The 9,696-nt window shown below is 41.3% G+C and overlaps 1 long non-coding RNA gene across 2 annotated transcripts; it reads left to right on the top strand.

Annotated features, from left to right (window-relative positions):
• The first annotated feature begins 5,828 nt into the window (after window positions 1-5,828).
• LOC133736190 (uncharacterized) lies at window positions 5,829-8,921 on the top strand. Of its 2 annotated transcripts, XR_009859453.1 has the most exons (4): window positions 5,986-6,947; window positions 7,026-7,100; window positions 7,861-7,943; window positions 8,626-8,921. It is a non-coding gene; the product is annotated as an uncharacterized LOC133736190 (long non-coding RNA). The 2 variants fall into 2 exon arrangements; XR_009859451.1 differs by lacking the exons at window positions 7,861-7,943; window positions 8,626-8,921 and having other exon boundaries at window positions 5,829-6,947; window positions 7,026-7,198.
• Window positions 8,922-9,696: the final 775 nt, after the last annotated feature.

The following is a 9,696-nucleotide window of genomic DNA, read 5'->3' on the forward strand; positions in this document are numbered from 1 at the left end:
TGGATATGTTGTTGAGTGGATTGGAATTGATAGGAAATTGTCCTTGTTGATTTAATTATGAAAGCGGTGATTTGGCTAATTACATGAGAAAAATTATAAATAAGAATGGACCGGTTTTGGATAAGTGAATTAATATGTGGAATGTTCAATTTAAGATCCGTGAATAGAAATATTCCAAACCTACCATTTCCCGGAATTATCGTATAATGAAATTATTCGGGAATGGTGGTTGCTATTTAATAGCTTAGGGTTTAAAGGCTAAATAAAATGAGGTCAAACCGGTTGACCGAAATTTTAGTATGGGAAGAAGTGTGATCACCATATCCCGAATGAGCTTATTATGTTAAATGAATTGTTCGGGAATGGAAATTGCCATTTGTTTTCTTAAGGTAAAAAGGGTAAAGAAATGAAGGTGAAAGTGCTAAGTATAATCACCATATCCTAAATGATTCAAATGCTATATCATTTGGATTTGGATTGTTTGGGAATGGATAATAGAATTTATCAACTAAAGGAAAATTCTATAAACACAAGTTCTAGATCATTTTTCGATTAAAGGATAATCCGATGGACTATAAGGAAATCAAGTAAATGTTTTGGTTGCTCGGTTAGTTGAGTTATAATGAAGTCAAGTTACTTATTGGTTTAATTTTATTATAAAGGACCCGAGCGTGTGCATTCGGAAGTGGACAAAGTGTTGAAAGTCGAGAACGAACCCGAATGTGGGCAAGCACTCCAATTCCAGGTAGGGTGAGCTGTCCCTTCCTTGTTAGAGGTTTTTCAGTATATGTGAACTGCTATACTATGATAGTATGTTGCCTGCAAGAACGTTTTTGGTTGTTCATCAGTCGATGCCTCGTGATACATGTGTTTTCAGAGCTGATAATTGTTGATTGCGAAAACCGAGGCTAGACTTGCATGTTGAGATACTGTACCCTTTGTATGTTTGTGACCTGAAAGTGAATGGGACCTAGACGCGTTGATTCCTAGGGATCCTACGGTGTCGATAACCGTGAACCTCCGGAGGGGGCTGTGCTCCTATGTTTGTCGGGGAAAGGTAAGTACAGACAGTGAACCAGTCATAGGAGACTCAGAGCCAGGAAATGGACACTTTCGCTACTTGTAGTCACAAGGACTACAGAGTAGTTGGCTGGTTCTCTTACTCAGGACGAACCAGATCGGTCACTGATTTATCTTATTTTAGCCGGCAGGTAAGTATCTCGGAGCTCCAAATTGTGTGAAGCATACTGCATATGCTTTTTGAAAGAAAACAAATGTTTGTGGTTGCCTCTTTACTTAAAGTATTTTTCGATAAACGTGCACAATATTATATAGTAAATATTTTCAAGTATATTATTTTTCAAACCTAGCATGGTTGGGTCGGCCCCTATTGGGCATGCGAGGACGAAAGCTCACCCCTACTATAGTGTGCAGGTTTCGAGCATGTGGTCGGGAAGCGTACAGGGGAGGCACATGGCACGGCTTGGCGCATTTCTCTTTAGTTTTATCAAAAGAAGGTTTTAGTCCTTGATCGGATTTTGTAGTAGCTTGTTTATTTACTTTTTATTTATTTCCTACTCGTTTACGAAAATTCCGGGAGACCCGTAACCCTGGGGCGCGTCTCCCTTACTTGTCGTTACTTAGAGATCAGTTTTATTTTCCAAATTGGGCTCCGATCGCAAGCCCAAAACTCTTAGCCCATTTCGAATTCCGCTTTTGAAAATGTGTTGTTAGGTTTCTAGAATGATTTGTCCAAGAAAGTGTTTTGTAAACCAACAACCTAAACTCAAAAGGCCTTGCGGTTTCGGGTTGATGAGCTATCGGGATGTCATTCGTGACATGTCGATTCCTCATTGGCTCGGAGTCGCGGCGCTGTGGGACCCCCCTCTCGGGTCACCACAGTAAAGTGGTATCAGAGCTCTAGGTTCTGAAATACTTTCGAAATCGTTTTTGCAAAACTAGCAACCGTTCTCATATTTTTTCAAGTGTCGAATTTGGTTGGGCAAAACGCTCGAATTTCTTGGACATTTTAAAGTATGTTGGTAAGAATATGTTTTGACATCCCTCCTTTATTTTATTCTTCCCGGAGGATACCCTATTGCCTTATTTCACTTGCAAATATTTTTCATTGAGGCTACTTTCGAGTCATTCAAAGAATTTCCAACGGATTTAAAAAGTAAAGATACATTTGAGGTTCCTTGAAAAAGAATTTTGTTTGTTTCCTTGTGGTGCTTTAAAGTTTGGTTTAAATTTTAAATTGCCAATGCCGTCATGATGCCGCTCGACCACAAACGCTCCAAAGGTAGTAAGTATGAAAATTGGATAAAGTGTTGGGTAAATTATTAGGGGATTGAGCATTAAGGAGTTAACGAGGTTATATTGGGTGAGTTGATACTCGGAAAAGTAGGTTAGAGATGAAGTTGAAAGGAATATTTGTGTACCCCCATGCTAGTGTTATAGAGTAAATTTTATTAATGGATTATAGTTGTTGTACTACATATATTGTTGCACGTATTGAAAAATATAGTGTTGTGTGGGGCAAAGTGAAAAATTGAGTAAAAAGTGAGATAATGACCCCTATATAGTCATTTGGATCAGTGGTGTTCATATTTTCACTCGATTTCCTCTTCTTCCTTCCGAGCGATGGCCCGACTGCAGCGGTTCCCCATCGATGCTCTACGAAAGAAGGTGTGAATTTCGAGTAAGGTAGACACCTCTCAAGTGTTTCCCAAGTAGTGGACTAATGGGGAAACTTGTAAGGGCAACACAAACATGAAATTGATTATTGCTTGAGCTTGGCATCTCCCCAATCTTGTTGTTAATTGGTGGAACGATATGAAGCCTTGTTGCTTTGGAAACTCTAATGTTGTATTGTTGTGCTGACAAGATTACTTTGTGGGGAAGCACAAGAAATTGATGAAAGACCAGTGGAGTCACATAAACTATTCTTGAGTTGCCATTGGTCTGCATAGAGTTGAGAAATTATGTTCCCTATAATCAGGGAAATTGTTGGGAAAATAAATGATTGCGGAACCAGCAACGTGCTTGGAAATGTTAGGATGCTTCGAGATCACAAGGTCACGACCTTGTACTGGTATTTAGTAGGATCACTAGCAACGTTTCTAAGAGTGGTCATGAAAAGATCCTTAAAGTATTATAACTTTAGCAGCCAGTTTTCTTTACTTCAAGGAGTCTTTGATTGCTTTGAAGTCAATAACGCTACGAATTTCAGAACGTAGACAAGTTGGTAGCACACTCTTGAAAGACAACTTTGATTACGTGGTTAGAATGACGCTGAAATGGTGACGTCAAGGCGTAATTGAAAAGTTCAAAAATCTAGGTGACAAATTGCGCATTTACCTCACGTGTTTGCTTTTGAGACAATGAATTCGTAACATTTCTTCCACACCAGGAGTTTACATTAACCATTTTACATTCTTGCCTCTTACTACAAAAGTTGATTTTCGTCTCTTGCATTACTCAAAATGTTTTCCTCATAAGTCAAGAGACTACACCTTAGACAATCGGGTTTTCCTTACTAAAGTGTTCTATTTTACAAAGCTCGAACATTTTGGGTTCTTCAAAAAAAAAAAAAAAAAAAAAAAAAAAAAAAACTTTGCAGCCTAGAATTTGAAAACAAACTCAAACTATTTTCCTGTTCCAGTGAAAAGCCTTTGAAATTATTTCCTTACCTACCAAAAGGTTCTTGTCAACAAATTTTGTTCGAAAAGTACAAAAGTTGAAAATTTCCCCAAATCTGTTTTCAAGCAAAATTGAAATTCCGAGAATTTTACTATTTTGTCTCCGCAACTACTTCAAAATTTAGTTTTATCCGACCTCTACTACTTTTAAATTTCTGAAATTTTGACGACGGTCTGAGTCAGCATTTCTAGATTTGGATCTAGGGATTTGGTTGGAATTGCTTATCCCAAAATTTTAGTCGTCAACTTATTCAAAATTATTTTCCAACTTCTTGGAAACTTGGAAATGTTAAACTCGTTGTGATTTTCTTTTCTCTTTGGTTATTCTTTTTATGTAAAACTGGTGGTTGGAAGAATGTTAGTTCACCTTCGAATTTACTCAGGGCACCCACTTCGAAAGTAAAGGATTACTTTAAAGGAGAATATTTAGAAATTACTTTTTCTTATTGTCGGACGAGGACACAAGAAAATAAAGTGCTTGTAACCGATTCAACTGTTTTGGCTTGACCAAAAATTGAAGGAGCGCTCATGACTTGATTTTTTTGAGTTTTGACATCAAACGAGTTCGTATGATGAAAATGATAGTTCAAGGTCGAGACCGTGAATGGAAATGCTACGAACTTTACAAATCTCGAGGAGTCAACTTCGATTGGTGATCCTCGAATTTCGTTGAAACTTAGCGAAAAGTATTGTTGCAACTTGATGCCTTGAGCATTGGACGGTTTGTTTGGTCAATGCCAAGCGACCTATTGATTGGTGTCTCATGACGTGTTGTAGGTACATAGGTGTTGCGATTTCACAATGTGACATCGAATTTACTGAATCGTTTGCTTGGTTTCGACGTCATATGTACAAGTTGCCACAATTGTTTGTTCATGGAGTAAACAGTATCCGCTAAGCTACGTATAAGTGTGCATGAGGTATGACAACCAAGATCGTTGATAACTACGAGGCGGACGACAGTGATGACATCGTTGACGTGTCATTCGTAGTGACGCTTTACGAAAATTATTTAGGTTGACCAATGGAGAAAGCTCGGTTTCTCTCCTTGGTTGCCACTTATATTTAAGGCTCAAATTCCCGAGTAATTTTATACTCTCGTTAAATGGGAATTGAGCGTAGACGTCAATTGGTTTTCAGTGATTTTGAAAAGTAAGCTATTATTGCATGGTTGCAACGAAGTTACTATTTAGCAAGATGCTAATCGAAAGGAAGCATGATTCACGGAATAAAGTGTATCCTATGGAAGGTATAATAGGAACACTTGGTGAAGTGGTAAAGATAGCTCCGGAATGGGGATGTGAAGTTAATGGGAGTACAAATTGTGAAAGTTTTACGAATGTTATTATGTTGCGTAACTGGATGCGTGATGGAGTAATCCACGTGAATTGTTTACAAGTAACGCTTGAGAAATTCTTACACTAGTGTGTTGGTCATCTAGTTGTGCAAACAAGGTTGATAAGTGGATTTACCACTGCTTTGCAGTATGTTGTTATTGAGATTATTGGGTGACTAAGTGTTAGTCCTCGATTTGTTATAAGACTCTTTGAATTATTCGGAAAGGCTAAAATTATAATGTCTTTGTATAGGGCATTGAGCTCAGAGGAGTTGGATGAGACAATGAAATCAAATGTTTGCACATACACACACAATGTGATAGAGGAAAAGTGCAATTTGCGAAAAACAAATGGTTATAGAGTTTGATGAGGTCGTCCCCATAAGTGAAGTAAGATGTACCACGTGAAATGTGAAGGTTTAAAAGGTAACAGGGGAAAGTGAAACTATGGCTTGTGGACTCACGAGCCCGAGGTGAAAAGAAGTAACCTCTCTTATTCATGCATTGGGCAAATTTCGAGGACGAAATTTCTTTTAAGGGGGGTAGAGTGTGAGCCCCCGAAATTTTTTGTTTAATTTTTAGAATGTAATTTTTTCGCCAATAAGATTTTCGCAAGGTGATTTAAGTGAAGAAATCGATTTTGGAAATTTTTGGTGACGAGATTCTTTAATTTGGGCCTTATGATTTAAGTTTGGGCCAGAGTCCTTCGTTTTTGGGCCAGAAGGTTACAAAAGTTTAGTGAGGCGACAATTTGTTGAATTTTCGAAGACGGTAAATCGAGTTGTAACAAAGTTTTGGATTTTGGATTTTTACGAGATCGAGTTTTGGGCCTTGGACAAAGTGAAGAATTAACTTAGGAAGTTTTCGACGAAAAACGAATAAAATAGAAGTTACGAGCCCAAAACCTGAAAGCAAACAGCTGGGATAAATTCGTAATTGGACACGAGGGTAGGATGGACTTTTCACACGAGCTAAGAATAAAAGGGTTAGAAAACCCTAGAGACCTCACAACTCTCCTCTTTCCTCTCCCAGCCGCGTCGCACTCTCTCTCTCCCCGAACTCTCACTCTCTCGTCCTCCCTCTCTGCCATCGCCGGAAACACAGCGTGCGGCCACCATCTCACAAAACCACCACCACCAATCGACTCAATACCTAAATCCGAACCAAACCCAAGAGGAATCGAGGCCATGCATCAACCTCGACCTCTCGCCCTCTCTCTTCTTCTTCCCTCCGCAACCACCGGAAAACACCAGTTCCGGCCACCACCCATTAACACCGCCTCCACCCTTCGAACCAGCACTCAAGTCCGATCAGAGCCCAGCCATTCCACCACAGATCGAAAGCTACGACGCCACTGACCTCCTCTTTCGTCGACCTCTAATCATCACCTCGCCACACTGACACCACCGTCCGACTCAGTGGACAAGGAAGAGCGAAACCCGTGAGCATCATCACTCGTCGATGTCGGGAGACCGCCGTACCAGCATCGTCGGAGGCCTCGGCCCTGCATGCCCTCGTTCTCTACTCTCCAGCTCGGATCGAGCTAAACAACCTCCGTAGCTGGAATCAAGGCTTCACGATGCATCAAAGCCATAGACCCTCAGCCTCCGATTTCGGCCAGAGCCCCCGCACGCGTCTCACGCGCCACCGCTGGCACGTGAGCCAACCTAGCGTCACCGTGAGCACCACCAGCTTATTCTCTTCGTTCGGTAAGCTGGATTCTATCCCTTCCTCTTAGTGAGGCTTCTACTTTGATCTAGATTGAGAACCCTAACTCGATTTCTTAATTTGAAATCTGTGAGGATTTTGGAATATGTGTTCTGGAGGTTTTGGAGGAAGGGAGGTCTGCAAAATTGTAAGCTTTCGGAGAAGGGAAGTGCGGGGTCAGTTCCATTTGTATTGAGGAATTGGTAAGAAACTCGAGACTTTGTTTTGGATATGGATTGATTGAGAATGGATTATTGATCCTATTTTTGCGTACGTACTAGGGAATCTGAATGGATTGATGGTGGTGGAAAAAGCAGCTGGCTTGAATCGAATCCATGTTTGGAAAAGAAGAAATGGTAAGGGTCTGGGTTTTGAATCTATTGTTGGTGAAACTGTGGTGGTTGTAATCTGTTGTTTGTAGCCTCATGAATGGGAAAGTGTTAAAATGGTGATATGGATATGTTGTTGAGTGGATTGGAATTGATAGGAAATTGTCCTTGTTGATTTAATTATGAAAGCGGTGATTTGGCTAATTACATGAGAAAAATTATAAATAAGAATGGACCGGTTTTGGATAAGTGAATTAATATGTGGAATGTTCAATTTAAGATCCGTGAATAGAAATATTCCAAACCTACCATTTCCCGGAATTATCGTATAATGAAATTATTCGGGAATGGTGGTTGCTATTTAATAGCTTAGGGTTTAAAGGCTAAATAAAATGAGGTCAAACCGGTTGACCGAAATTTTAGTATGGGAAGAAGTGTGATCACCATATCCCGAATGAGCTTATTATGTTAAATGAATTGTTCGGGAATGGAAATTGCCATTTGTTTTCTTAAGGTAAAAAGGGTAAAGAAATGAAGGTGAAAGTGCTAAGTATAATCACCATATCCTAAATGATTCAAATGCTATATCATTTGGATTTGGATTGTTTGGGAATGGATAATAGAATTTATCAACTAAAGGAAAATTCTATAAACACAAGTTCTAGATCATTTTTCGATTAAAGGATAATCCGATGGACTATAAGGAAATCAAGTAAATGTTTTGGTAGCTCGGTTAGTTGAGTTATAATGAAGTCAAGTTACTTATTGGTTTAATTTTATTATAAAGGACCCGAGCGTGTGCATTTGGAAGTGGACAAAGTGTTGAAAGTCGAGAACGAACCCGAATGTGGGCAAGCACTCCAATTCCAGGTAGGGTGAGCTGTCCCTTCCTTGTTAGAGGTTTTTCAGTATATGTGAACTGCTATACTATGATAGTATGTTGCCTGCAAGAACGTTTTTGGTTGTTCATCAGTCGATGCCTCGTGATACATGTGTTTTCAGAGCTGATAATTGTTGATTGCGAAAACCGAGGCTAGACTTGCATGTTGAGATACTGTACCCTTTGTATGTTTGTGACCTGAAAGTGAATGGGACCTAGACGCGTTGATTCCTAGGGATCCTACGGTGTCGATAACCGTGAACCTCCGGAGGGGGCTGTGCTCCTATGTTTGTCGGGGAAAGGTAAGTACAGACAGTGAACCAGTCATAGGAGACTCAGAGCCAGGAAATGGACACTTTCGCTACTTGTAGTCACAAGGACTACAGAGTAGTTGGCTGGTTCTCTTACTCAGGACGAACCAGATCGGTCACTGATTTATCTTATTTTAGCCGGCAGGTAAGTATCTCGGAGCTCCAAATTGTGTGAAGCATACTGCATATGCTTTTTGAAAGAAAACAAATGTTTGTGGTTGCCTCTTTACTTAAAGTATTTTTCGATAAACGTGCACAATATTATGTAGTAAATATTTTCAAGTATATTATTTTTCAAACCTAGCATGGTTGGGTCGGCCCCTATTGGGCATGCGAGGACGAAAGCTCACCCCTACTATAGTGTGCAGGTTTCGAGCATGTGGTCGGGAAGCGTACAGGGGAGGCACATGGCACGGCTTGGCGCATTTCTCTTTAGTTTTATCAAAAGAAGGTTTTAGTCCTTGATCGGATTTTGTAGTAGCTTGTTTATTTACTTTTTATTTATTTCCTACTCGTTTACGAAAATTCCGGGAGACCCGTAACCCTGGGGCGCGTCTCCCTTACTTGTCGTTACTTAGAGATCAGTTTTATTTTCCAAATTGGGCTCCGATCGCAAGCCCAAAACTCTTAGCCCATTTCGAATTCCGCTTTTGAAAATGTGTTGTTAGGTTTCTAGAATGATTTGTCCAAGAAAGTGTTTTGTAAACCAACAACCTAAACTCAAAAGGCCTTGCGGTTTCGGGTTGATGAGCTATCGGGATGTCATTCGTGACATGTCGATTCCTCATTGGCTCGGAGTCGCGGCGCTGTGGGACCCCCCTCTCGGGTCACCACACGGTGGGAGCAACCGTTTGGGCAGAATTCCCCAATCGTCCGAAGGCTCCGCTGAGCGAAACCCCGCCAGCGGAACTTCCCACTTGTCAACTGCCAAGTGACGAAGGCTCCGCTGAGCGAAACCTCGCCAGCGGAACTTCCCACTTGTCAACTGCCAAGTGACGAAGTCTCCGCTGAGCGAAACCCCGCCAGCGGAACTTCCCACTTGTCATCTGCCAAGTGACGAAGTCTCCGCTGAGCGGAACCCCGCCAGCGGAACTTCCCACTTGTCAATTGCCAAGTGACGAAGTCTCCGCTGAGCGGAACCCCGCCAGCGGCACTTCTCACTTGTCATCGGCCAAGTTACGAAGTCTCCGCTGAGCGAAACCCCGCCAGCGGAACTTCTCCCTTACCATCCTGCAAGCTGGGCATCTTCCGCTTTGAACATCTAGCGGAACCTCCTTTTCAGCTTGCTAGCCGCGTATGTTCAGCAATATCACTCTACAAAATACCGCTAGGCACGCCTACCGGACACCGCCTCTTACTGCATTTAGCGGGGGGATATCCGCCAAACGGCGAATCCCGAGGCCACGCCTCACTCTGACAACGACCGCCACGC

The sequence above is a fragment of the Rosa rugosa genome, chromosome 1 (assembly GCF_958449725.1).
Source record: "Rosa rugosa chromosome 1, drRosRugo1.1, whole genome shotgun sequence".
Classification (NCBI taxonomy): Eukaryota; Viridiplantae; Streptophyta; class Magnoliopsida; order Rosales; family Rosaceae; genus Rosa; species Rosa rugosa.